A 25,800-nucleotide genomic window follows, 5' to 3' on the forward strand; every position below is an offset into this window, starting at 1 on the left:
GTCTTCAACACCCCCCTCCTCCTCTGAGTCATCCGACCCAACTGCCGACCCCACAGGCTGACCCTGAATCACAACAGTATAAAGCATGCCCAGGTAAGCATTGTCCGGCAGTTCAGACCACGCTACCACCAATAAAGATTATGCACACACCTACGCCTACGTCTCATCGATCCGCGAACCCGACTTAACACTCAGGGAGCCAACATATGCTACTATATATTTTTTTATTTTATTTTTTTAAAAAATTGTTCTCGGAATTCTTCTAAATTTGGTGATCCATCTGTGAACTACTTCCACAAGACGAAACGAGGCCCCTTGTCTGCAGTGCAATAAGCAGCTCCTGAATTTGCAAGCAGTTGATTGTCTGAGGTGCGTGCTCATCTCGCTCAAAATTATGCATGTCCCCTGACGTATGTCTGACTTGCTCACGTCGTTGATCCAAATGGCTGTAGAGAGCCCTTTGTTCTCGGCTGGATTTTTTCTAAGCCAAAGAGCCAGAGAAAGCATTCAGACTGAGAAATACAATCTTGCTGAGTTTAAGAGTTTACTTGACATGATTCCCTAAATAAGGTGTGAATCAGACCTTGGCTATAAATGGCATTAGGAAGTCTGATATTATTAGAATGTCAGGAACTGCGTATGTCTAAGTGTAGAGAAAAGAAGGAGTAGGAGGGGGGACATGATGACAGTATTCCAGTATTTGATGGGCTACCGCAAAGAGGATAAAGGTAAAGGTAAAGGTTCCCCCGTGTTAGTCATTTCCGACTCTAGGGGCTGGTGCTCATCTCCGTTTCAAAGCCGAAGAGCAAGCGCTTGTCTGAGGACGTCTCCATGGTCATGTGGCCAGCATGACTAGACGCCAAAGACGCACGGAACGCTGTTACCTTCCCACCGTAGTGGTCCCTATTTTTCTACTTGCATTTTTACATGCTTCTGAACTGCTAGGTTGGCAGAAGCTGGGACGAGTAACAGGCGCTCACTCTGCTATGCGGCACTCGGGATTCGACCCGGCAAACTGCCGACCTTCTGATCGAGAAGCTCAGCGTCCTAACCCACTGAGCCACCGCGTCCCTATGCAAAGAGGATAGGGTCAACCTATTTTCCAAAACACCAGAAGACAAGACAAGAAACGATGGATGGAAACTAATGAAGGACAGAAGCAACCTAAAACTGAAGAGAAATCTCCTAACAGTGAGAGCAATCAAAAAAATAGAATAGTTTGCCTTCAGAAGTGATGGGTGCTCCATTACGGGAGGCTTTCAAAAAAAGAGATCGGTCAGCTATTTGTCTGAAATGATATAGGAACTTCTGCTCGAGCAGGGGGATAATAATAATAATAATAATAATAATAATAATAATAATAATAATAATAATAATAATAATAATAATGATGATGATGATGATGATGATGATGATGATGATGATGATGATGATGATGATGATGATGGAAAGGCCTTGGAGGTCATCTAGTCCAACCCCCTGCTCAGGCAGGAAACCCTATACCACTTCAGACAAATGGCTGTCCAGTCTCTTATTAAAAATTTCCAGTGTTGGAGCATTCACAGCTTCTGGAGGCAGGTTGTTCCACTGGTTAATTGCTCTAACACTCAGGAAATTTCTCCTTCGTTCTAGGTTGCTTCTCTTTTTGGTTAGTTTCCATCCGTTGCTTCTTGTCCTGCCTTCAGGGGCTTTGGAGAATAGCTTGACTCCCTCTTCTTTGGGGCAGCCCCTGAGATATTGGAAGACTGCTATCATGTCACCCATCATCCTTCTCTTCATTAAATAGACATACCCAATTCCAGCAACCGTTCCTTATATGTTTGAGCCTCCAGCCCCCTGATCATCTTTGTTTCTCTTCTCTGCACTCTTTGTAGAGTCTCAACATCTTTTTTACATCGCGGTGACCAAAACTGGATGCAGTATTCCACGTGTGGCCTTACCAAGGCCTTGTAAAGTGGTATTAATCCTTCACGTGATTTTGATTCTATCTCTCTGTTAGTGCAGCCTAGCACTACGTTGTCTTTTTTGGCAGCTGCAGCACACGGCTGGCTCCTATTTAAGGGATTGTCCACTAGGATTGTGCACTAGGGCTGGACTAGAAGACCTCCTAGGTCCCTTCCGATTATATCATTTTAAGACTTCTATGTTGCAAGAATTTTCACTTATGAACGTTTCCTGGGGGAAGAGAGAGATGGGGAAGAGTCCATGCATTGTACTTAGCTAGGCATCGTAAAGCCTCGACTTAGCTCTGCATCATATAGTGAGTTTCCTTCTCAAGCAGCCAATACTTCTGCTCTGCTTTTTGTCCCAATAACCTTCATCTAAGAAGATTGGAACAATGAAAGCCAGAGACTGTGGGAATAAGGAGAAGAGATGTTGGATTATGCAGACTCTCAGCTCTCCCAGGTAAACCAAACAGAAGATAATAAAATTCTATTTTATTATAAGGCTGCCTTAACAGAAGCTTGCAAGTCTGAAAGTACAACATTCCACTGCTACTTTTAACTGCCTGATCCATTAGAGTGGGTTCACCTTAAGCTTCTTTCTCTGACCATTAAGCCACCGAGGGGTCCTCCTTCTCTTGGCGTGTTGTTTCCAAGACAGCATCTCTTCCCTTTATATATTCACAACAGCACATACTGTATCTGTTTAACCAGCAGCAGTCTTTCCCTCAAGAACTGCTGTGAACTAATTGTTAAGACCAATTGTTAATAAAATAAAATAAATACCCTCCCCCTCTCTCTCTCTCCCTATCTACCTATCATATGTCTATATGTCTATATCTATAGGTCTCTCTATCTATCTATCTATCTATCTATCTATCTATCTATCTATCTATCTATCTACCTATCATCTGTCTTTTTCTTTTATGTATCTATCCATCCACCCTTCTCTGTCGATTATTTTTCTGTCTGTGTCTATATCTATCTATCTATCTATCTATCTATCTATCTATCTATCTATCTATCTATCTACCTATCATCTGTCTTTCTCTTTTATGTATCTATCCATCCACCCTTCTCTGTCGATTATCTTTCTATCTGTGTCTGTATCTGTCTATCTATCTATCTATCTATCTATCTATCTATCTATCTATCTATCTATCTATCTATCATCTGTCTTTCTCTTTTATGTATCTATCCATCCACCCTTCTCTGTCGATTATTTTTCTGTCTGTGTCTGTATCTGTCTGTCTGTCTATCTATCTATCTATCTATCTATCTATCTATCTATCTATCTATCTATCTATCTATCTATCACCTATGTATCATCTGTCTTTCTCTTTTATGTATCTATCCATCCACCCTTCTCTGTCGATTATCTTTCTATCTGTGTCTGTATCTGTCTGTCTATCTATCTATCTATCTATCTATCTATCTATCTATCTATCTATCTATCTATCTCCTATATATCATCTGTCTTTTTCTTTTATGTATCTATCCATCCACCCTTCTCTGTCAATTATCTTTCTATTTGTGTCTATATCTATCTATCTATCTATCTATCTATCTATCTATCTATCTATCTATCTATCTATCTATCTATCTATCATATGTCTATATCTATGTCTATAGCTATATGTCTATATCTATCTATCTATCTATCATATGTCTATGTCTATGTCTCTCTCTCTCTCTCTCTCTCTCTCCCTCAAATATAATAGGTAGAATAAAAAAAATCAAGATATTCAGCCCCTTCCAAGCTTTCAGCAATCAACTTTCTTCGACTGCGATGGAGAACTAGTTTGGGTTGAGTTGAATATCTATATAAACAGACACATACAATCCTTATGGGAGGTTGCAGCACAAGTTGCCATGCACCTTCAGTTCACAATAGCCCATATATCTGTTTAACCAGTTTTTCCACAACAACAACTGTGAACTCGCTTGGAAAAATCTGACTAATTGTGAAGACCAATTGTTAATAAAATAAAACATCACCCTCCCAATACACACACACACACACACACACACACACACACAGAGTACAATCCTTATGGGAGATTTTAGCACAAGGTGTCATGCAACCCCAGTTTAAGGGAACTGCTTGAAAGAGGAAGACATAAAAGGACAGAGTTGTGCAGATCTGTTAGGTCTTAAAGCCAAATGGAAGATCTGTGTCTAGGGCAGTATATTGTGCAGTAAGAAAGGAGAAAGGCTCGCCAACTTCTCCAAAGTACCCGGCAGATTACATTTAGAATGAAATTGCCCTTGGGGTCTGATTCAGAAAAGCAGCTCTATAATCTTACAGTCTTTCCCGACATACTTAGAAACATGACCCAGTTTCAGATCAGGATAACTAAACAGGACTTCATATGTGGGGGTGGGTGGGGGAGATAAGGATGTTTAGCAAAAGCGTAGCTTGACCCTGCATATCTAAGTCCCCAGAACTAGACACTCCTGTTAAAACACACACACTCAGCAGCGCTCGTTATTTAAAAAAAAAAAGAGTCCGGCACCGAACAACTCATTAAAGTGTGAAATTACAACAGCAGCAGCAGCTAAAAATTGAATAGAAAGAGAGTCACAAAGGTGAGATCAATACCAGCAGGTAACCTTTACTAAGACGCTCGCCTTTTCTCAGGAGTGTGGAGGGAAGGGAGAAAGAAACAGCATGGATGTCTGCACTCAAGAAAACTATGCAGTTCGTCATTTTAAATAGCCATCGGCCTTGTCTTTCATTAAGAAACAGAGTGTCTTCCAATTGGTTTCCTTTAGGTCATCGCTTAGAAGCACAAAGCTAAGACACAACATGCTCTCTGTCCAGTGACGGGATTCGAATAGGGGAACAACCGGTTCTCTGTGTGGTTGCCGCTTCCGGAAGTCCATTCTGGGCCTGGCAACAAAAAAATTAGCTACCGGTTCTGCTGATCTGGTGCAAACTGGCTGAATTCCACCATCTATTCTGTCCTGTTCTGTTCTGTTCTGTTCTGTTCCGTTCCATTCCGTTCCATTGGCTCAGCCAATCTCAATGTATACATGGTTGTACTTTGACAATAAAGGTTCATTCATTCATTCATTCATTCATTCATTCATTCATTCATTCATTCCATTCCATTCCAATATCTATTCTATTCTATTCTATTCTATTCTATTCTATTCTATTCTATTCTATTCTATTCTATTCTATTCTATTCTATTCTATTCTATTCTACTCTACTCTACTCTACTCTACTCTACTCTACTCTACTCTACTCTATTCTATTCTATTCTCTCTCTCTCTCTCTCTCTCTCTCTCTCTCTCTCTCTCTCTCTCTCTCTCTCTATATATATATATATATATATATATATATATATATATATATATATATGGATCTTTGGTTATTCGGGTTTTTCCCCGCGTAGAACTAAAGGTGTAGGGGCGACGTTTCGACGGCATCCCATCCGTCATCATCAGGCTGGAGGCTTCTGCTTCCTTCTTCTGGGAGAAGCATGTGGCTGTTTGTTCCTCTTTTTTAAACTGCCAGAGGGGGTGTGTTCTGTGGGTGGAGGTTGCTCTGATTGGGTGGGGGGAGTAAGTGTGTTCTGATTGGGTGGGAGTGTGTTTTGAATGGTGGGTGTGTTCTGATTGGGTGGGGGTGTGTTTTGAGTGGATGGGCTGGTCTCAGCTGCCAGCCTTAGACCTGAGCTGGTGAGTTGTGCTGCTTTTGTTCGGCTTCGTGTTTGTGGTGGTGCCATGTTTTTATAGTGGGTGTCAGTTTGCTTATTGTGTGGTTTGGAGGGGTTTAAAGTGGCTGATGTTGCAGCTGTGGTTAGGTTTCTGTTTTGTGGTTGTGCCTCGTTATCATTGTGGGTTCGGATTTGCTTTTTGAATGGTTGTGTGGTGGTGATGTCATGTGTTATCATGAGTTTGGGTCTATCATTCTTGGTGGTTGGGACTCGTCTGTCAATCAAGGCGGGTTTCCAAATGGTTGGTAGGCGAGAGGTATCATCTCGTTTGTTTATGCTGTGGGGGCGTTTTTCTATCTCAATGGCTTCTCTGATTATTCTGTTGTTAAAATGTTCAATTTTGGCGATAGTTTTGGTTTTTTTAAAATCAATTTCATGTCCCGTGGCTTCAAAGTGTTGGACCAGGGAAGAAGTTTGTTCTCCTTTTCTGAGTGAGTTTTTGTGCTCTTCAATGCGTGCACTTATTCTTCTGTTGGTCTGTCCGATGTATGTGGTGGGACAGGTGGAGCATGGGATTTCGTATACTCCTTGGTTTTCTAAGCCAATTATGTCCTTGGGGTTTCTTAGGATGGTGGATATTTTTCTGTCTGTGTAGAATGCTGTTTTGATGTTGTGTTTTTGGAGGACCTTGCTGATTCTGTCTGTGGTCCCTTTTAAGTATGGGAGGAGGGCTTTGCCATTTTCTTGTTCTCTGTCTTGGGTTTTTGTGGGTGTCTCTCTTCGGATTAAGTTGGTAATCGTGTTTCTTTGGAATCCATTGGCTGTTAGTACATTAGTGAGAGTGTGTAGTTCGGTTTTTTGGTGTTGTTCGTCAGCTAGGTGTTTTGTTCTGGAGATGAGTGTCTTGGCTACGGAGTTGATCTGTGCTGGGTGGTGGTGTGAGAGTGCATTCAGATAGCGGTTTGTGTGTGTTTTTTTATGGTAGATAGTGTGTCCTAGGGAGCCGTTGGATTTCTTGTAGACTAAGACATCAAGGAAGGGAAGTTGATTGTTAGCTTCTGTTTCCATGGTGAATTGTATTTTGGGGTGTAGGCTATTGAGGTGTGTGAGGAAGTCATCCAGTTTTTCTTTGCCGTGTGGCCAGATTACGAAGGTGTCATCTACGTATCTGAGCCAGAGTTTGGGTTTGTGATTGGATTTTTCTAGAGCGAGGGTTTCAAAGTGTTCCATGTAGAGGTTTGCGATGACAGGTGAAAGGGGTGATCCCATGGGTGCTCCTTCCATTTGTTTGTATCTTTGTCCATTGTAGATGAAGTATGTGTTAGATAGGCAGTGGTTGGTCAGATCTAGGATGTGTTTTGGGGGGTTGTATTTATTTCGGATAGCTGTCAAGGCTTCTTTGATTGGCACTTGGGTGAAGAGGGATACGACATCGAAGCTCACAAGTAGGTCACAGGGCTGTAAGTTTAGTTTACTTATGATCTCTATGAAATGGAATGAATCTTGCACGTGTGAGGTGATGGAATTTGCGTAAGGCTGTAGTAGTTTGGCAAGAAATTTGGCTAGATTTTGTAGAGGTGAGCCTATGGAGCTGACTATGGGTCTGAGTGGGGTTCCTTCTTTGTGTATCTTGGGCAGACCATAGAGCTTAGGACATCTGGATGATTTTTCTCTGGGAATGATTGTTTTCTGGATCTCTTCACTGATGGGGGTGGCTTTTATTTTGGATTTTGTGGTTTTTTCCAGGTAGGTGGTGGGATCTGTCTTGAGGAGTTTGTATGTGGTGTCTCGGAGTAGGTTGGATAATTTGGTATGGTAGTCAGATGAGTTCATTACCACCGTGGCGTTGCCTTTGTCTGCTGGCAGAATGATTATGCTGGTGTCATTTTTTAGGTTAAGTAGTGCTGTCTGTTCCTCTTTGGGTAAGTTGCTTTTGGGTGGTTTGCTGGTGCAGAGGATGTTGGTCACTTCGAGTCTGATTTTGTTGGCGTCATCAGGGTTAATTTTGGTCAGGCTGGATTCGACTCCGCATATAATGGTTTCCGTGGGAATGTGTTTGGGAGCGACTGCAAAATTAAATCCTTTAGACAGGACGTTGGTTTCGGCTTTGGTGAGAATCCTATCTGAGATGTTGTGCACAGTTTGTTTCATGTGTTGCTGTGAGAGAGGAGGAGTTTGTTTCTGGCGTTCCTTTAGTCTTCGGAGTTTATTGGTGTGTGTGTCTGTTTTGTAGGCAGTCTCTGTTTCAGCTCTCCAGACAGCGATTTGTTTGAATTTGTCCCAAAGTGTGGGGTGGATCTTGTTGCTGAGTTTGAGGTGAAGTGTGAGGAGGTCTCTGTTGATTCGGTCCAGGAGGAATCTTTTTGTGTGGAGTTCATTTCTGATTAGGGCCAGTTCAGTTCTTATCAGGATGCGTTTGATGGCTGCAGAGTTGGAGTGGAATTTCAATTGGAAGGATGTGGGGATTAAATTTTGATCTCGGCAGTTGCGTAGGAATGTGAGGTCACACAGAATGGAAGCTCTTCGTAGTTCGAGTTTTTCATAGGTCCTAGTTAGCTGGTGGATTTCCTCCCTGTAGAGGTAAGATATTTGTTTTCTGAGGTTTTCGTGGGTGCCTGTATGTGGATCCTTGGTTTTTCGGGTTTTTCCCCGCGTAGAACTAAAGGTGTAGGGGCGACGTTTCGACGGAATCCCATCCGTCATCATCAGGCTGGAGGCTTCTGCTTCCTTCTTCTGGGAGAAGCATGTGGCTGTTTGTTCCTCTTTTTTAAACTGCCAGAGGGGGTGTGTTCTGTGGGTGGTGTGCTCTGATTGGGTGGGGGGAGTAAGTGTGTTCTGATTGGGTGGGAGTGTGTATATGTATATGTATATGTATATGTATATGTATATGTGTATGTATGTGTATATATATATATATATATATATATATATATATATATATATATATATATATATATACACAAAAAAACCACTCAGATTCATTTTCTCACATTAAGTAGAACTTGTTAGCTACCTGGCAATGTTTTCCCTGATTTTTGCCACTCCATTTGTATTAAATATTTAAGCTTATGCCTCAAGTTTTGCACATTTTAATGAGTGCCTTGCTGTGTTTTCACTTACACCCACTGTTCTGTACTGTACCGTGTACTTTGAATGGAAGTGGATAGTGTTTCATTTACCCATATGGCAAAATAATACTGGGGCCAGACACTAGAACATACAATCAGGAGGGTACGTTAAAATAACAGTGATTATCTGCAATGCCTGTACACATATATATCATTTTTTAAAGAAACAGGGGAGGGGGAAACAAATATAAAGTTAGGAAAAGGAAGAAAAAAAAGATGAGAATTCAAAGAGAAAGCTGAAAAAGTGCAAGGATAGAAAAAAAGAAAGAGGTAAAGAAATGCTACAAAGAAGAAGCTTCCAATCTTTACAGCAGTTATAACTAGAGTTATACTCTTACTCTTTTGTTACAGCCTTTTACTGGACGGTGAAAACTGCTTATCTCTAATTGTATGCTGTGGTAGCAGTGCAAGTAATACATAACTAAATAAAGTGCATAATAAAAGAACAGAAAGTCAGGGAAAATCTACCACTGGTTTCTTTGGAAAACCATTTTAAGTACTGCTGCTGAAAAGGGAGAGGAAGAACACAGACACACACACATACACAAATCCACAATTGCTATTTCGCGCCTTGATTATCAAGGCAGAAAGAGACCTAAGATATTTCAGTGGGGAAAAATGTTGTAAATGGTATAAAAGTGCTTCTAAAATCATATTCAATTTGTACGGGGAAAGAAAGCTTCGAAGAATGTGAAGGTAATTACTATAATTAAGTTGTTTTAAGTGGTTTATAAACAGGGCATGTTTACTTGAATGTAATAACTTGAACAAGTTTGCAGATCCATTGGTATTATAAGGTCAACACAACACTCACTTTCCCTTCAGCAGCTAATCTAAGATGCTCCAGACAGGTGCAACGTTCACACTCCTACACACTCAAAGCACCTCTGTCAGATTGAATCCAAAGCTCTGCACACCTCTTGTAAGTATATACGAATGACCCTTCTGTGGCAAATGTGAACATTTGGGTAATTTTAATTCTAAAATCTAATGTTTGCAATTATTACATATGCATATTCTACACAATTAATGAATCTGACAGTTATATTTTTTTTAAGGGCTTGGAGAGGCAGAAAGAAACACAAGGGGGGAAAAAAAACTTTCTTCCATGTTCTCATTCTTTTTTTTTCTCCCTACCTTTCTTCTGCACTGCGAATATTTTGATGTCAGGCGGAATATAAACACAAATGATGGGGGTATCTTATTGAAATAAATATCAGGAGAATAGACATAGGGTTGAACAAGAATGTCATGACGGAATGAATAGAGAAAGAGGAATGAATGAATGAATGAATGAATGAATGAATGAATGAATGAATGAATGAATGAACGAACGAACGAATTCTAGCTCTGTACTCTATGCTGGCCTGGAATAATGGAAATTGTAATATATATGTATCCCTAAAAGTAATAAAGGACTGCACATAACGATGGATTGCGCAGCTTTGATATCAATCTGCTTTTGAATTGGAACATACCACATATATTTTTCTTTGACAAACTCTATTCATTTACAGTTTGTAGGGGTGACATGATAGAAACGTTCCGATATTGAAGGGACTATCTATTTTCCAAAGCACCAGAAGGCAGGACAAGAAGCAATGCATGGAAATCAATCAAGGAGAGAAGCAAGCTGGAACGAAGGAGAAATTTCCTGACAGTTGAGAACTATTAACCAGTGGAACAACCTGCCTCCAGAAATTGTGGCTGTGCTTCAACTCTGGAGGCTTTTAAGAAGAGATTGGACAGCCATTTGTCTGGAATGATGTAGGGTCTCTTGCTAGGGCAGAATATTGGACTAGAAGACCTCCAAGGTTATTCTGTTATTCTATTATTTTAAGAATAAAACCCCTTTTTTCCCCTCATGGAGTTTGCCAATTTTCCTTAGCCCCTTGCTTTTTTTCCTTAATAGTTATTGTGTTTGTGTTAGGCATATGGTGATAGCCTACAATGTTGGGTTGAAAATATATTAACCATGATGTTGTGACTTTAAGATGTTAATTGGCCAATGGGTGTGTAAGTGTTCTCATGGCCATAAGAGGGAGCTAGGAACGTAGCTTCTCTCTCTGAATTAGCTCTCTACTATTACTGTTTTTGCTCTGTTTTGCTGTACTGTTGGTTTACTACTGTGATAAACCTGTACAACTGTGTATTGACCTCTGGACCGGTAAGAAGACTTTGTATTTTGGATTACTCCTTGGACTGTTGCTATTGTATATGACCGTGCATTTTTGTTCTTACACCACCTCAAAGTAAAATACTTTTTGCTTTTACAACTCAGTGTACTCTTGTGGTTACTGTGTGACTCTTACTGCTCTCAGTACCCTTCCTTGTCTGTGCAACTCCTTGGTAGCACAAGGAGACCTCTGCACAACAATTCCTAACAGTTTCTTTGGTTAAAAACATGGTAGTCAGTCGGGGCAACCCAAATTAGACTGTGAACCTTTGTTTAAGCTTTCCTACGGGGTTGATGGTACAGATTTATAGCCTAGAACACCTATCTCTGTCTACTGCAAAAATAAGGAAAGAAGCAAATGCATTCTAAAAAAACCCCACCTTGATCTTATTCTAGAACAGGGCTTTTCAACCAGTGGTACGGGTACCACCTGTGGTACATTGGCACCTGGCAGGTGGTACCGTCCATCCTAGAAAAGTGGTAGCGGAGGAGGGGAAGGAGATGAACCAGTGGCAGCACCGCACAAGCCTGAGTGAGAGATGGCTGGAGCTGCAGGGCTGTCAGGGCTCAGCAGAAGCACCAGGATCAGTGCCAGGATCCAGCTGGAGCTCGGCGTTGATCCCGGCACATCTGCTGAGTCCAGAAGAAGCGCCGATCAGCTGGAATGTTGCAGCATCTGCAGGGTCTCGTGATTTACATTCAGATGCTTAGCAACTGATTCATATTTATGACGGTCACAGTGTCCCAGGGTCATGTGAAGTGACCAAAACTTTCTGGAACCACCCAGCAGATGGCAGGAATAAAAACCAAACAACACCTCACCCCACCCCCGCTGCCAATCCTCAACAGAAATGCTCACAACAATGAAAACCTCGGACAGGAGGAAGAGCGCCGCCGGGTGGGCAGGCAGATGTCTTGCTCGGCTGTGGCGTGGGGGGGGCACTTTTTTCCAGTGCGATTGTAACTTCGAACAGTCACTAAGCGAACTGTTGTAAGTCGAGGACTACCTGGACCTCATCACTTTTTCCCTTTTTTTTTTGCTCATCAAGTTTTTGACACCTTTCTGGCTGACTGGTGGTACTCGGATGTTGCCATATCCTAAAAGTGGTACAGTGGGTGAAAAGGTTGAAAAGCCCTTTTCTAGAAGTGCCCAGGAGAATGGAAACAGGAGCCAACTAGAAGAAATTGCATTTCTTTCTGCAAAGTCTTTCCTTCTTAAGAATGCCTTAAGATACAATTTTGCAGTCTATTACCCTCCTCCATTTCTCCAGCTCCTGTTCAGGAAGCTGTATTGTTAGGATGCTTTTGGTAAAGCTTTAGCTGCATTGCCAGCACTACTTCAAACTAATGAAGGGGGGAGGGGGCCCGGAAAGCAGTAACAAAATTCATTCTTTAACTCATTGATAAACAAGGAACAAACAAAAAAAGGGGGGATCTGCCTCTTTCTTTTAGAAAAAAAGTATGTTTTATTGATTTTTAATATATACCTTAATATTTGGTAAACAGCGTGTTGCCTGGGTTAGTGTTTAAAAAACAATCACTAACAATTAATTTCTATAATTCTATAGTCCATATAATAACTTTACTCAATTTCTTCTTCTTCCAATAATATTGTCTTTTGCCAGGCTCAAATTAATACAGTTCTTATTTTAATAAATGACAATCAAATATAGACATTTTCCCTCATGTTTCTGCAAATAATAACCACATCAATATCAAGCTTCTTTTCGTTGATTATCTCGATTGCCTTGTCCTGTTTACAAAATTCTCACTTAAATTTGTTTTCCCCGCAATATTCGAAGCATTCTTACTGGTCGAGATTTTCTCAAAATTAGTTACACTTCAGTATTTAATTCTTTTTGTCTCATACAAGCTATCACATTTTTAATTTCTCATGTCTTAAAGAAAAATAAGAATATATATATACACACTATCTACCATAAAAAAACACACACAAACTGCTATCTGAACGCACTCTCACACCACCACCCAGCACAGATCAACTCCGTAGCCAAGACACTCATATCCAGAACAAAACACCTAGCTGACGAACAACACCTAAAAACCGAACTACACACTCTCACTAATGTACTAACAGCCAATGGATTCCAAAGAAACACGATTACCAACTTAATCCGAAGAGAGACACCCACAAAAACCCAAGACAGAGAACAAGAAAATGGCAAAGCCCTCCTCCCATACTTAAAAGGGACCACAGACAGAATCAGCAAGGTCCTCCAAAAACACAACATCAAAACAGCATTCTACACAGACAGAAAAATATCCACCATCCTAAGAAACCCCAAGGACATAATTGGGTTAGAAAACCAAGGAGTATACAAAATCCAATGCACCACCTGCCCCACCACATACATCGGACAGACCAACAGAAGAATAAGTGCACACATTGAAGAGCACAAAAACTCACTCAGAAAGGGAGAACAAACTTCATCCCTGGTCCAACACTTTGAAGCCACGGGACATGAAATTGGTTTTAAAAAAAACCAAAACTATCGCCAAAATTGAACATTTTAACAACAGAATAATCAGAGAAGCCATTGAGATAGAAAAACGCCCCCACAGCATGAATACACGAGATGATACCTCTCGTCTACCAGCCATTTGGAAACCTGCCTTGATTGACAGACGAGGCCCAACCACCAAGAATGATACCAGACCCAAACTCATGATAACATCACATGACATCACCACCACACAACCATTCAAAAAGCAAATCCGAACTCACAACGATAAAGACACACAACCACAAAACAGAAACCTAACTACAGCTGCAACATCAGCCACTTTAAACCCCTCCAAACTACACAATAACCAAACTGACACCCACTATAAAAACATGGCACCACCACAAACACGAAGCCAAACAAAAGCAGCACAACTCACCAGCTCAGGTCTGGAGCTGGCAGCTGAGACCAGCCCATCCACTCAGAACACCCCCCCACCCAATCAGAACACACCCACCATTCAAAACACACTCCCACCCAATCAGAACACACTTGGTCCCCTACCCAATCAGAGCACACCTCCACAGAACACACCCCCTCTGGCAGTTTAAAAAAGAGGAACTAACAGCCACATGCTTCTCCCAGAAGAAGGAAGCTAAAGCCTGATGATGACGGATGGGACTCCGTCGAAACGTTGCGCCTACACCTTTAGTTCTATGCGGGGAAAAACCCGAAAAACCAAGGATCCACATACAGGCACCCGCGAAAACCTCAGAAAACACACACACATATATATATATATATCTTTGGTCATTCGGGTTTTTCCCCACATAGAATTGAAGGTATAGGAGCAACGTTTCGACGAAATCTCATCCGTCATCCTCCGGCTTTTTTTTTTTTAGATTGCTAACAAAGAATTAAAGGGAGACTGATATGCATTTCAAACTTATTTGTTTTCATCAGTCAGCCATACCCTTCTGAGATTTGAAATATGAGCTGTCACTGTTGTGACTACTGCCTGTGGATGGCCTTCGGTTAGGCTGAAACAAAAGGTAATCTAAATAATATATATATATATATATATATATATATATATATATATATATATATATATATATATATATATATATATATATATATATATATATATATGTGTGTGTGTGTGTGTGTGTAAAAAAATTGGCTTGCTAACAAAGAATAAAGGGATAAAGGGATAAAGGGATAAAGAATAAAAGAATAAAGGGAGACCGATATGATCATTTCAAACTTATTTGTTCTCATCAGTCAGCCATACCCTTCTGAGATTTAAACGTGGGCCAACTGCGTCTTAAGCAGTTGTTTTAACCCCTAGGCCACAGGCTCTCTCTCTCTCTTTGTTAGATGAGAAGCAAGGAAGATATGTGTTAAATGTTTGTTAAGCATTCAGAATACACTTGCTTAGTCCCAGACATGGGAGAAATCTTATTTCCTGTTTCGGCCTAGCCCAAGGCCATCTACAGGCAGTAGCCACAGCAGTGGCAGCTCATATTTGTGTAAATTTGTTCTCATCAGTCAGCCATACCCTTCTGAGATTCAAACCTGGGCCGACTGCGTATTAAGCAGTTGTTTTAACCCTTTTTTGTTTGTTAGCAAGCCAAAAAAATTTACACACACACACACACACACATAATCAGTTCTTACATGGAAAGGCATATAAATAATGAGATGAACAGGATACAACTCAACCATGTGCCTCCATCATCTTATTCCTATTGTCATTTCAAGCCTATTTATGAATTCAGTACATTTAGCAAAGTGTCTGGTGCCAAATCAGTCTCAAAATAATTAATAGGAAGATTAAAAGTTATCTATGCTCTCGGTACAATGTAGTATTATTTGTGTGAAAATGAGGAGTGTATGTACACAGAAAGGCTCATTTTTCATTGTGCAAGTCAGCTTAGGAAAGCTTTCACGGCTAGAGTATCTGTCTGCAGTTGGTAAATGTAAAGCCTAATGTTTGGAGTACCTGAATATTGAGAGAAACTCATTTCCAAAAGACAATATTTTATCGATAGTACAGATATCCTACATCGAATCATAAATGCATATCATTAGACACTGATAAAAATGTGGGAGGTTTTTTGTTTTTTTTTCCAAAAAATGAGGGGGATTGTTTGCAATATCTCTTTAAGGAAAGACGGTTCAGTCCCAATGAAGTTATTCTTGCTGGTGTACAGTAAATCTCCTAAAATTTAGAACTATTTTGATCATGCTGTATCTCTGCTAATTACGGCCTGCAATTTGCAATTTGCATCTAAAATATTTCATTGCTAGCATGCATAAGGAAAAGACTTCTATTATTCCCCCACCAGGAATGTGTGGATCCCACCAGGTCCTAAATAGAAGTTATTACAGAATAAGCTGCATAGCTAAGACAGAACAGCTAATCAACCCTGGCTAGGGGGTACAAAATTACATATGCTGTGCTGTTTGACGTGATAATGCTACCCCAGAATATTCATCTATAATTAATATTCACATGATATAAAGAAGTAACAGTTACAATGGTTCTCTCTCTCTTCAGCATTAGTCCTTTGGGATGCCTAATTGTGAAAAGGAGGGGAAAAAAACTTACTTTACAAAAAGCTAATTAATATTTTGGTTATTTAATCAAGGGAGGAGTGTATTCCTGCAAGGTTTTTTTCTTCCCCTGTGATGGTTTAAGATGAAGCCCAAGTTCCCTTGGGTTCTTGGTCTAGCATTCTTCTCTCTAAAGTTTCTGAGAAGCACCCTAGAATTAAGGAGAAATTTCCTGACGGTTAGAACAATTAACCAGTGGAACTACCTGCCTACAGAAGCTGTGAATGCTCCAACACCGGAAGTTTTTAAGAAGAGACTGGACAGCCATTTGTCTGAAATGGTAGAGGGTTTCCTGCCTGAGCAGGGGGTTAGACTAGAAGGCTTCCAAGTTCTCTTCCAACTCTGTTATTCTATAATAATAAAGTTGGAAATGAACTTGGAGGTCATCTAGTCCAACCCTCTGCTCAGGCAGGAAACGCTATACCATTTCAGACAAATGGTAGTCCAGTCTCTTCTTAAAAACTTCCGGTGTTGGAGCATTCACAACTTCTGGAGGCAGGTTGTTCCACTGATTAATTGTTCTAACCACCAGGAAATTTCTCCTTAGATCTAGGTTGCTTCTCTCTTTGGTTAGTTTCCATCCATTGCTTCTTGTCCTGCCTTCGGGCACTTTGGAGAATAGCTTGACTCCCTCTTCTTTGTGGCAACCCCTGAGATATTGGAAGACTGCTATCCTGTCACCCATCATTAAATAGACATACCTAATTCCAGCAACCATCCCTTATGTTTTAGCCTCCAGTCCTCTAATCATCTTTGTTGTTCTTCTCTGCACTCTTTCTAGAGTCTCAACATCTTTTTTTCATTGTGGTGACCAAAACTGGATGCCGTATTCCAAGTGTGGCCTTACCAAGGCATTATAACGTGGTATTAACACTTCACGTGATGTTGATTCTATCCCTCTGTTAATGCAGCCTAGAACTGTGTTGGCTTTTTGGGCAGCTGATTGTCAACTAGGACTCTCAGATCCCTCTCACAGTTACTAGTATTGAGCAAGGTACCCCCCTATACTATACCTGTGCATTTGGTTTTTCTTGCCTCTTTCTTACTTTTTTCACCACTGAATTTCATTTTGTTAGATAGTGCCCAATGTTCAAATCTATCAAGATTCTTCTATATCTTAAGCCTGTCTTCTGGAGTGTTGGCTATTCCTGCCCACTTGGTGTTGTCTGCAAATTTGATACGTTCCCCATCTATCCCCTCATCCAAATCATTGATGAAGTTGTTGAAAAGCACTGGGCCCAGAACAGAGCCCTGCACACTTCCCTCCATGTAGATGCAATTCCGTTGAGGACCACATGCTGAGTATGGCTGGTCAGCCAGCTACGAATCCATCTGGTGGTGATGCTATCTAACCTACATTTGTCTATTTTATCAAGTAGTAGGTTGTGATCTGTTTTGTCCTGTTCTGGTTCCATGAAAACTTCACAGGCTTGTCACTATCTGCTCCTTCTATTGATAATTTAGGGACAGCAGAGCTACAGTGAACTGGTATATGTATTAAAAGACATACTTATGTATAAATAATAGGTCTATTTTACTTGCTGGATAGCCTGAAGCTGTATTTAAACTGTGAAGATGAGTGTCTAGGGCCATGAGATTTCAACTTTGAAGTGCTGCCAAGGTTCACCTCTCAAACAGTGATGTTGATTAGTGAAGGCTATTGCCAACTAATGATGGATATGGCCTTGGACTTGATGTTCCATAGCTACTGGTCAAATGCTAGCTTGCCCTGGAAGACAGGTGTGAGGGTGAAATAAATTCAAGACCATCCTGGCTTGATTTTCTTGTGCATACAAGGGGAATTAGAGAGTCTCTGACAAGCTTTCAAAATTTTGGTATTATATAACCTGATAAAATAGAGTTAGTCATTTCTGTAGAATCTGATTCCTGAACAGCCCACCTCAAAGGCTTGATCTTGTAGTTGCTTCACAATAAGCTTCATGCACAGTAATTTTTAAAGTACTCTAAGCAAACTTTAAGCATCCAAGTAGAAAGTCAAATGATGTCCACAAGTCATAGCAGGGCCAAGTTTGAAGACCCCTGATTTAGAGAAACAGAAAGCAATTCTCCTGGAAAATATCTACCTCCTTCTAAGCATTACTGGCTCTTTGGCTGAGTGTATTTTAATGCTGACCCCCAGCAATTTGGGGGGACAAATTCAACAGCATCCCAACCTCACAGAGGCCATCCTTATTTGCAGTGTGTTAACCAAATTCTTGACTGCGTTATTGACACTGAGAATTTACTTCTGATCTGAGAGGGAGGCTGCTTCCCTGCTTCAAAGTAATACTAAGAATGAATATATATTTGATGAGACTTCATATCAATTTCTGTTCCAAACCATTTCATGTTTTGCAAATGTGTTTGGCATCTACTGTACAAGGACCTACCAGATAAGGTCAGTCTTGTGGGGTAGGTTTCATTAATTCTGATAGGTATGGATGGAAGCAATGGATGGAAACTAGTCAAGGAGAGAAGCAACCTAGAACTAAGGAGAAACTTCCTGACAGTTAGAACAATTAACCAGTGGAACAACCTGCCTCCAGAGGTGGTGAATGTTCCAACACTGGAGGTTTTTAAGAAGAGACTGGACAGCCATTTGCCTGAAATGGTATAAGGTTTCCTGCCTGAGCAGGGGGTTGGACTAGATGACCTCCAAGGTCCCTTCCAACTACTTCTTCTTCTTCTTCTTCTTCTTCTTCTTCTTATTATTATTATTATTATTATTATTATTATTATTATTATTATTATTATTATTATTATTATTATTATATATGTCTGTCTGTCTGTCTGTCTGGGTGACTGGGTACAAAAACAATCATATGGTTGCATATGATATTAATATTACCTTTACTGAAGATGTACAACTTTAAAATCAGCTAATTTCTTGGATGCAACACAGTTTTACTGTTGTCACACAAAGGAACTGTATGTAAAAAGGGCTTAGTTTTCAAAAACAATCTTAAGCTGGATAGCATGATAGCGAACGCTAAAATTCAAGCAATGTCCATACATGCTTCTGTTTTGTAAGGAACCACATGAAGAATGAAGAGCTGCATTGATAAATTATGAATAGATATAAACAGAGAGGAAGAAGATATATTTTCATCATGAAACCTTACATCTCATTTGCCTTCTTAGACAAGGAGAGTCCAAACATTTTAAGATTTTTTTTTAACCACAGTATGTACATGAATATTTATCTGTATATTAACCAAAACATATATCATTCAACCAAGAGGGAGATCTAACCTGGAATAAGAAGAATTTTGCTGACAATGACAACAATTAATCAGTGGAAGAGTTATGGATGCTCCATCTCTGGAGGTTTTCAAGATAAGGGTCACCGCTGCTAACATCGGATGTTATTGCTTGACAAGAGATGAAGGAGTAGCTATTTCATATGTTAAACTTGTGTATTGCTTTAAGTCTTGTGTATTGTTTTAGTTTAAAATGGGTGGGAGGGAAGAGTAGGAATGCACTTTCAAGGCCATTTGTCTCTCTAAAGAAGATAAGACTTTGGCGGTTCTTCCAACGGAAGGGAAACTGATTCTTTAAATTAATTGGAGAATATGATTAATGACAAAATTAGAAAGGTGGAGAATTGTGTTTAATTATATTGTGCAAGGGGCGGAGATTTCAGATTCCAGCTTCCTTCGAGCAAGCATTTGCCGGTGCGTTAGGCTAATAAAGGACTTTTAAGGTAAACAATGCCTCAGAGTCACTTGAAAAGCCCATAGGTCGGAAACGTGACGATAAGATTGGATAATCATTTGCCCTGGAATGGTATAAGGACTCTTGCCTTGGGTTAGGGAGTTGGACTAGAAGACCCCCAAGGTCCCTTCCAGACTTTTATGATTCTATATGTTGAGGATAGATAGACTGGATATTGTCACATCTTCAATAAGACCCAAATAGGAACAAAAAATGACTTCTCAACGTAGCCTAATCAACCAGATGACGAATTTAAGAAGCCAGTGTTCATTTGGGTCTTTGAAATTAATGCCTGAGTAATTCACAACGCATGTTCTATTTTTAAAAACTGTAGAGGGGAAGCAAGGTTGAATTTTTTTTCTTTCTTTAAAAAAAATTCTTCCCATTTTAGATATGAAACTGGTATCATGCGTTGTCAGTGCTGATGTTATTTATAAGACTCAGCATCGGCATGTCTTTGACCTGTAACAATTGCCTTTGGCATTAATTCCCTTACTTACAAAAATCAGGTCACATCTACCTGTGGTTTGTTACAGGGCTATTAAGAAGTCACTTATTTCGGAGGCAATAAAGAACACATACTCTAAGAATTCCTAATGCCCTATACACCTCGCTGATTTTTGTGTTCGTTTTTAGATCACTACTCCTTCATTTCAAGATGTATGCTCGTTATTTAGTGGAACCTCAAGAGAGGTTGGCAGCCCTAAAATCCCCACCCACATGCACACACTGCAGCTAATCCTGGATTTACAACAGCTTGCTCGGACTGGGGTAGGGGACAGTGGTGGGATTCAAAGAGGTGAACAACCGGTTCTCTGTGTGGGATGCCGCTTCTGGAAGGTCCATTCTGGGCCTGGGCAACAAAAAAAAGTAGCTACCGGTTCTGCCGAAGTGGTGCGAACCGGCTGAATCCCACCACTAGTTGGGGACTCCTGGACTAGAGGACCTCCAAGCAATGGTGGATTCAGCTAGTTCGCACCAGTTCGGCAGACCCAGTAGCTAATTTTTTTGTTGCTCAGGCCCAGAATGGACTTCCAGAAGCGGCATCCCACACAGAGAACCAGTTGTTCACCTATTTGAATCCCACCACTGCCTCCAAGCTTTCTTCAACCCTATTATTCGATGTTCCATGTCTAAATACCCAATCGGGACAGACTGTCCTATTGGGAGATGCAGCTTCATAATTGTTGGGAGAGCCACGAAAGAGACAGCCAGGGTTATGTTAAAAATGCCATTGATCATGGCATTCCTTCTTTGAGGTCATTCCTTTACAGCATCTGCTTTTTTAAGTTGAGCCTTGAAGCAGCCTGACTCTGTCATCACGAAGTGACAGAGTTGCAGCAAAACATTATCGGAGTGCCTTGCTCGGAAATGACTTCTTTTTCACTCCCTCTGCTTGGCAGGATCTTTCCAAAACAAAATCCTAACGTGGCACAGTTGCCAGTTTTGCATTCTCCCAAATATAAAAAAATATGCTCGTGTTTTCAAAACAAATAAGTACACCCTACAGCAGAGCAGAAATGGCGGATATAAGAAAATGATTTTTTTTAAATGTAAATTAGGTAAACCCTGGTAATTTTTTAAAAACAGAAAGAAAAGACGTTGTATTAATAGAATAGAATAGAATAGAATAGAATAGAATAGAATAGAATAGAATAGAATAGAATAGAATAGAATAGAATAGAATAGAATAGAATAGAATAGAATAGAATAGAATAGAATAGAATAGAATAGAATAGAATAGAATATGGAAATAGAATAGAATAGAATAGAATAGAATAGAATAGAATAGAATAGAATAGAATAGAATAGAATAGAATAGAATAGAATAGAATAGAATAGAATAGAATAACAGAGCTGGAAGTGACCTTGGAGATCTTCTACTCCAGCCCCCTGCTCAAGCAGGAGAACCTACAGTATACAATCTCAGACAGGTGAATGTCTAACCTCTTCTTAAAAGCCTCCAGTGATGGAGCGCCCATGATTTCTGGTGGCAAGCTGTTCCACTGGTTGATTGTCCTCACTGTCAGGAAGTTTCTCTTTAATTCCAGGTTGCTTCTCTCTTTGATCAGTTTCCACCCGTTGTTTCTTGTCCTGCCCTCTGGTGCTTTGGAGAATAATGTGACCCCCTCTTCTTTGTGGCAGCCCCTCAAATACTGGAGCACTGTGATCATGTTGCCCCTGTTTCTTCTTTTTTTTATACTAGCCATACCCAATCCTGCAACCGTTCTTCGTATGTTTTAGTCTCCAGGCCTTGGATCATCTTGATTGCTCTTCTCTGAACTTTTTCCAAGGTTCAATATCTTTTTTTTTTTTTAGTACGGTGACCAAAATTGAATCTCCTCTGTTAAACATGGACACTTTTGAGGCTTTTATATTCTAGGTTTTGGTGGATCTTGATATTTTTCTTCGTACACTTTATTATAGAACAGAATAACAGAGCTGGAAGTGAAATCGGAGGTCTTCATAAGATTTGGAGAGAACTTAGAACTCCATCAAGTTATTTCACAACCCAAAGGTTGCAGATAATCGATTGAAAGAAGAAGAAGAAAAAAAAACTGGTCTAAAACTTGAGCAGAAGACAACAAGACATACTCTGCTCTGAAGCTCTACGGCTTCTCTACGGTGTCAGAAATGTATAAAGACATTCTGGTTACTTTTTGGGTGTTTTGAAATGAATCGTGGATGCTAACTTAGAATATATCTAAAAGTAAAAGGTAAAGGTTCCCCCACACACGCGTGCTAGTCGTTTCCGACTCTAGGGGCCGGTGCTCATCTCCGTTTCAAAGCCGAAGAGCCAGCGCTTGTCCGAGGACGTCTCCATGGTCATGTGGCCAGCATGACTAGACGCCAAAGGCGCACGGAACGCTGTTACCTTCCCACCGTAGTGGTCCCTATTTTTCTACCTGCATTTTTACGTGCTTTCGAACTGCTAGGTTGGCAGAAGCTGGGACGAGTAACAGGCGCTCACTCTGTTACACGGCACTTGGGATTCGCCCCGCCAAACTGCCGACCTTCTGATCGACAAGCTCAGCGCCCTAACCCACTGAGCCACTGCGTCCCTTAGAACGTATCTGCATAGATGTAATTCATTCATTTACAAGGTTGAAAGAACTAATATTCATGGACACGTATAAAGATGATACAAAAGCATTCAGATGACTAGGTTTTATCTACTGTAGTTTAAGGGCTAGCTTGCTCCATTCTCTGCTTAGCTAATGCAAGAGTTTACTTCTCTAGAGGTATCCCTGTCTGTTGCCAATTTTCTCCCAAGGTAAACTGAATTGGATTGACAAGGACACATAAGGAAGACATGAGATAATTGTCCACATCCGAAGAACAATATCAACATTGAAAATTGAATTTAACAGTTTACTGGGCCATCTCTAATGTTCTAAGACAGTGGGTTAAACACACATAGACAGAGAGAGACGATAATGAGACACAAATAGACTGATAAAAAAAAATCTGCTGTGTTTAGCCAAAACTTTGCTAGCATTAAAGGAGTGAAATCAACAGATTAAGGGTGTTCTGGATTTATACATACCATTTGCTGTCTCTAAATTATTAAAATTAACCTGTATTATCAGAAAGTGAAAAGCCAGACAGTGCAGGGGGAGCTACTCTGCTGATTCTAATCTCAGTTTATTCGACTTGAAAAGAGTTTGAAGATGGAAATCATATCAAACACACACATTTCTAAATTTTTAGAGGTCTCCGTGGCTGCTTTTGAAAGCATGGATCCTTTTTTATAGATTAATTTATTTTATGGGAATATTGACATCTGATTCATTGTTATGAAATAGCATTGTGGGTGTTTGCATTTGCTTACCATGATAAATATTTCTTTTTTTTTTTTTAAATAGCATCTTCGTGTTTTGTCTGCATCTGGCATGAAACAACCAAAATGGCTGGAATATTTTGCTGGTGACCCCCCCCCCACCCCGCCTTTTGTCTTCTCTCTGTGTTCTTGCTACTTTCACGCTGCTCAGTTGGTTTAAGGAGAGTCAGCAGTTCACATAATGAATCGATTAGGTAGAGACAATAGCTGAGAAGTGTTATTCTTCTAAGCTCCCTTTCCACAGTCCACAAATTCAAGACAAATATTCTTGGTTTGTGTTAGATTTGGAACAACAAGCACACAAAATGTACAAGAGAGGGAGGGCGGGAGAAAGGAAGAAGGAAAGGGAAGGGAAGGAAAGGGGAGAGGTGGGGAGGGAAGGAAGAAGGAAGGAAGGAAGGAAGGAAGGAAGGAAGGAAGGAAGGAAGGAAGGAAGGAAGGAAGGAAGGAAGGAAGGAAGGAAGGAAAAAAGGAAAAAAGGAAAGAAGGAAGGGGGAGAGGCAGGGAGAGAGGGAAGGAGGAAGGGAGGGAGGGAGGGAAGGAGAGAGGTGGGGAGGGAAGGAGGAAGGAAGGAAGGAAGGAAGGAAGGAAGGAAGGAAGGAAGGAAGGAAGGAAGGAAAGTGGGGAGGGAAGGAGTGAGGGAGGGAAGAAGGAAGGAAGGAAGGAAGGAAGGAAGGAAAGTGGGGAGGGAAGGAGGAAGGAAGGAAGGAAGGAAGGAAGGAAGGAAGGAAAGTGGGGAGGGAAGGAGGGAGGGAAAAAGGAAGGAAGGAAGGAAGGAAGGAAGGAAAGAAGGAAGGAAGGAAGGAAAGAAAGTGGGGAGGGAAGGAGGAAGGAAGGAAGGAAGGAAGGAAGGAAAGAAGGAAGGAAGGAAAGTGGGGAGGGAAGGAGTGAGGGAGGGAAGAAGGAAGGAAGGAAGGAAGGAAGGAAGGAAGGAAGGAAGGAAAGTGGGGAGGGAAGGAGGAAGGAAGGAAGGAAGGAAGGAAGGAAGGAAGGAAGGAAAGTGGGGAGGGAAGGAGGGAGGGAAAAAGGAAGGAAGGAAGGAAGGAAGGAAGGAAGGAAGGAAGGAAAGAAGGAAGGAAGGAAGGAAAGAAAGTGGGGAGGGAAGGAGGAAGGAAGGAAGGAAGGAAGGAAGGAAGGAAGGAAGGAAGGAAGGAAGGAAGGAAGGAAGGAAGGAAAACAAGTAGGATTGTTAGAGATAGCAAGATCCTAGCACTACTTTGGGCAAGGAAACATCTGCAAGAAGACAACCAAGTTCAGAGAACACTAAGGACCCCACAATTCAATTCTGAGATGCAATATATATATATATATATATATATATATATATATATATATATATATATATATATATATATATATATATATATATATATATATACCCAACCCATGAACTAATCAGGGCCAAAATGAAATGAAAACCACTCCAATACAGAGCAATCAAAAAATTTCTCAGTAACACAAAAAAAGTCCTATTGGAAAGTTAAATAAACAGCCACCTGAACTTGACAGAGAGGGTATAAAATGATCCCTGATCCATCCTGATGGATCGTCTGTTTCTTCCAAATGGCAGACCCCGTCTCTACTGCTATTTATTATTGTTATTATTTTTGTTATTGTTGTAAAAACTCCCACTCCTTGAACTTAACTTCTGGTGAGCAAGAGGCTAGTCTTCATTAGACTTGTTGTTGTTAGCTGCGAAGCCGTGTCCGACCCATCGCGACCCCATGGACAACGTTCCTCCAGGGCTTCCTGTCCTCTACCATCTTCTGGAGTCCATTTAAGCTCACGCCTACTGCTTCAGTGACTCCATCCAGCCACCTCATTCTCTGTCGCTCCCTTCTTCTCTTGCCTTCAAACTTTCCCAGCATGAGGCTCTTCTTCAGTGAGTCCTTCCTTCTCATTAGGTGGTCATTAGACTAGTCATTAGACTAGACATACCCAATTCCCACAAATGTTCTTCATATGTTTTAGCCTTCAGCCCCCCAATCATCTTTGTGGCTCTTCTCTGCACTCTTTCCAGAGCCTCAACATCTTTTTTTTTTAATATTGTGATGACCAAAATTGGATGCAGTATCCCAAGTGTAAAGGGACGCGGTGGCTCAGTGGTTTAGGACGCTGAGCTTGTCGATCAGATGGTTGGCAGTTTGGCGGGTTGAATCCTGAGTGCCGCGTAGAAGAGTGAGTGCCTGTTACTCGTCCCAGCTTCTGCCAACCTAGCAGTTCGAAAGCATGTAAAAAATGCAAGAAG

At 40.8% G+C, this 25,800-nt stretch overlaps 1 protein-coding gene across 1 annotated transcript in view; it reads right to left on the minus strand.

Moving 5' to 3' along the window:
- Positions 1–25,800, minus strand: part of PCDH7 (protocadherin 7) — a gene marked incomplete at both ends in the record, with an annotated part of 453,955 nt that overhangs the window by 97,105 nt on the left and 331,050 nt on the right. The gene's annotated exons all lie outside the window — the stretch shown is intronic.

Source organism: Vipera ursinii (assembly GCF_947247035.1).
Source record: "Vipera ursinii genome assembly, chromosome: 7".
Lineage (NCBI taxonomy): Eukaryota > Metazoa > Chordata > Lepidosauria > Squamata > Viperidae > Vipera > Vipera ursinii.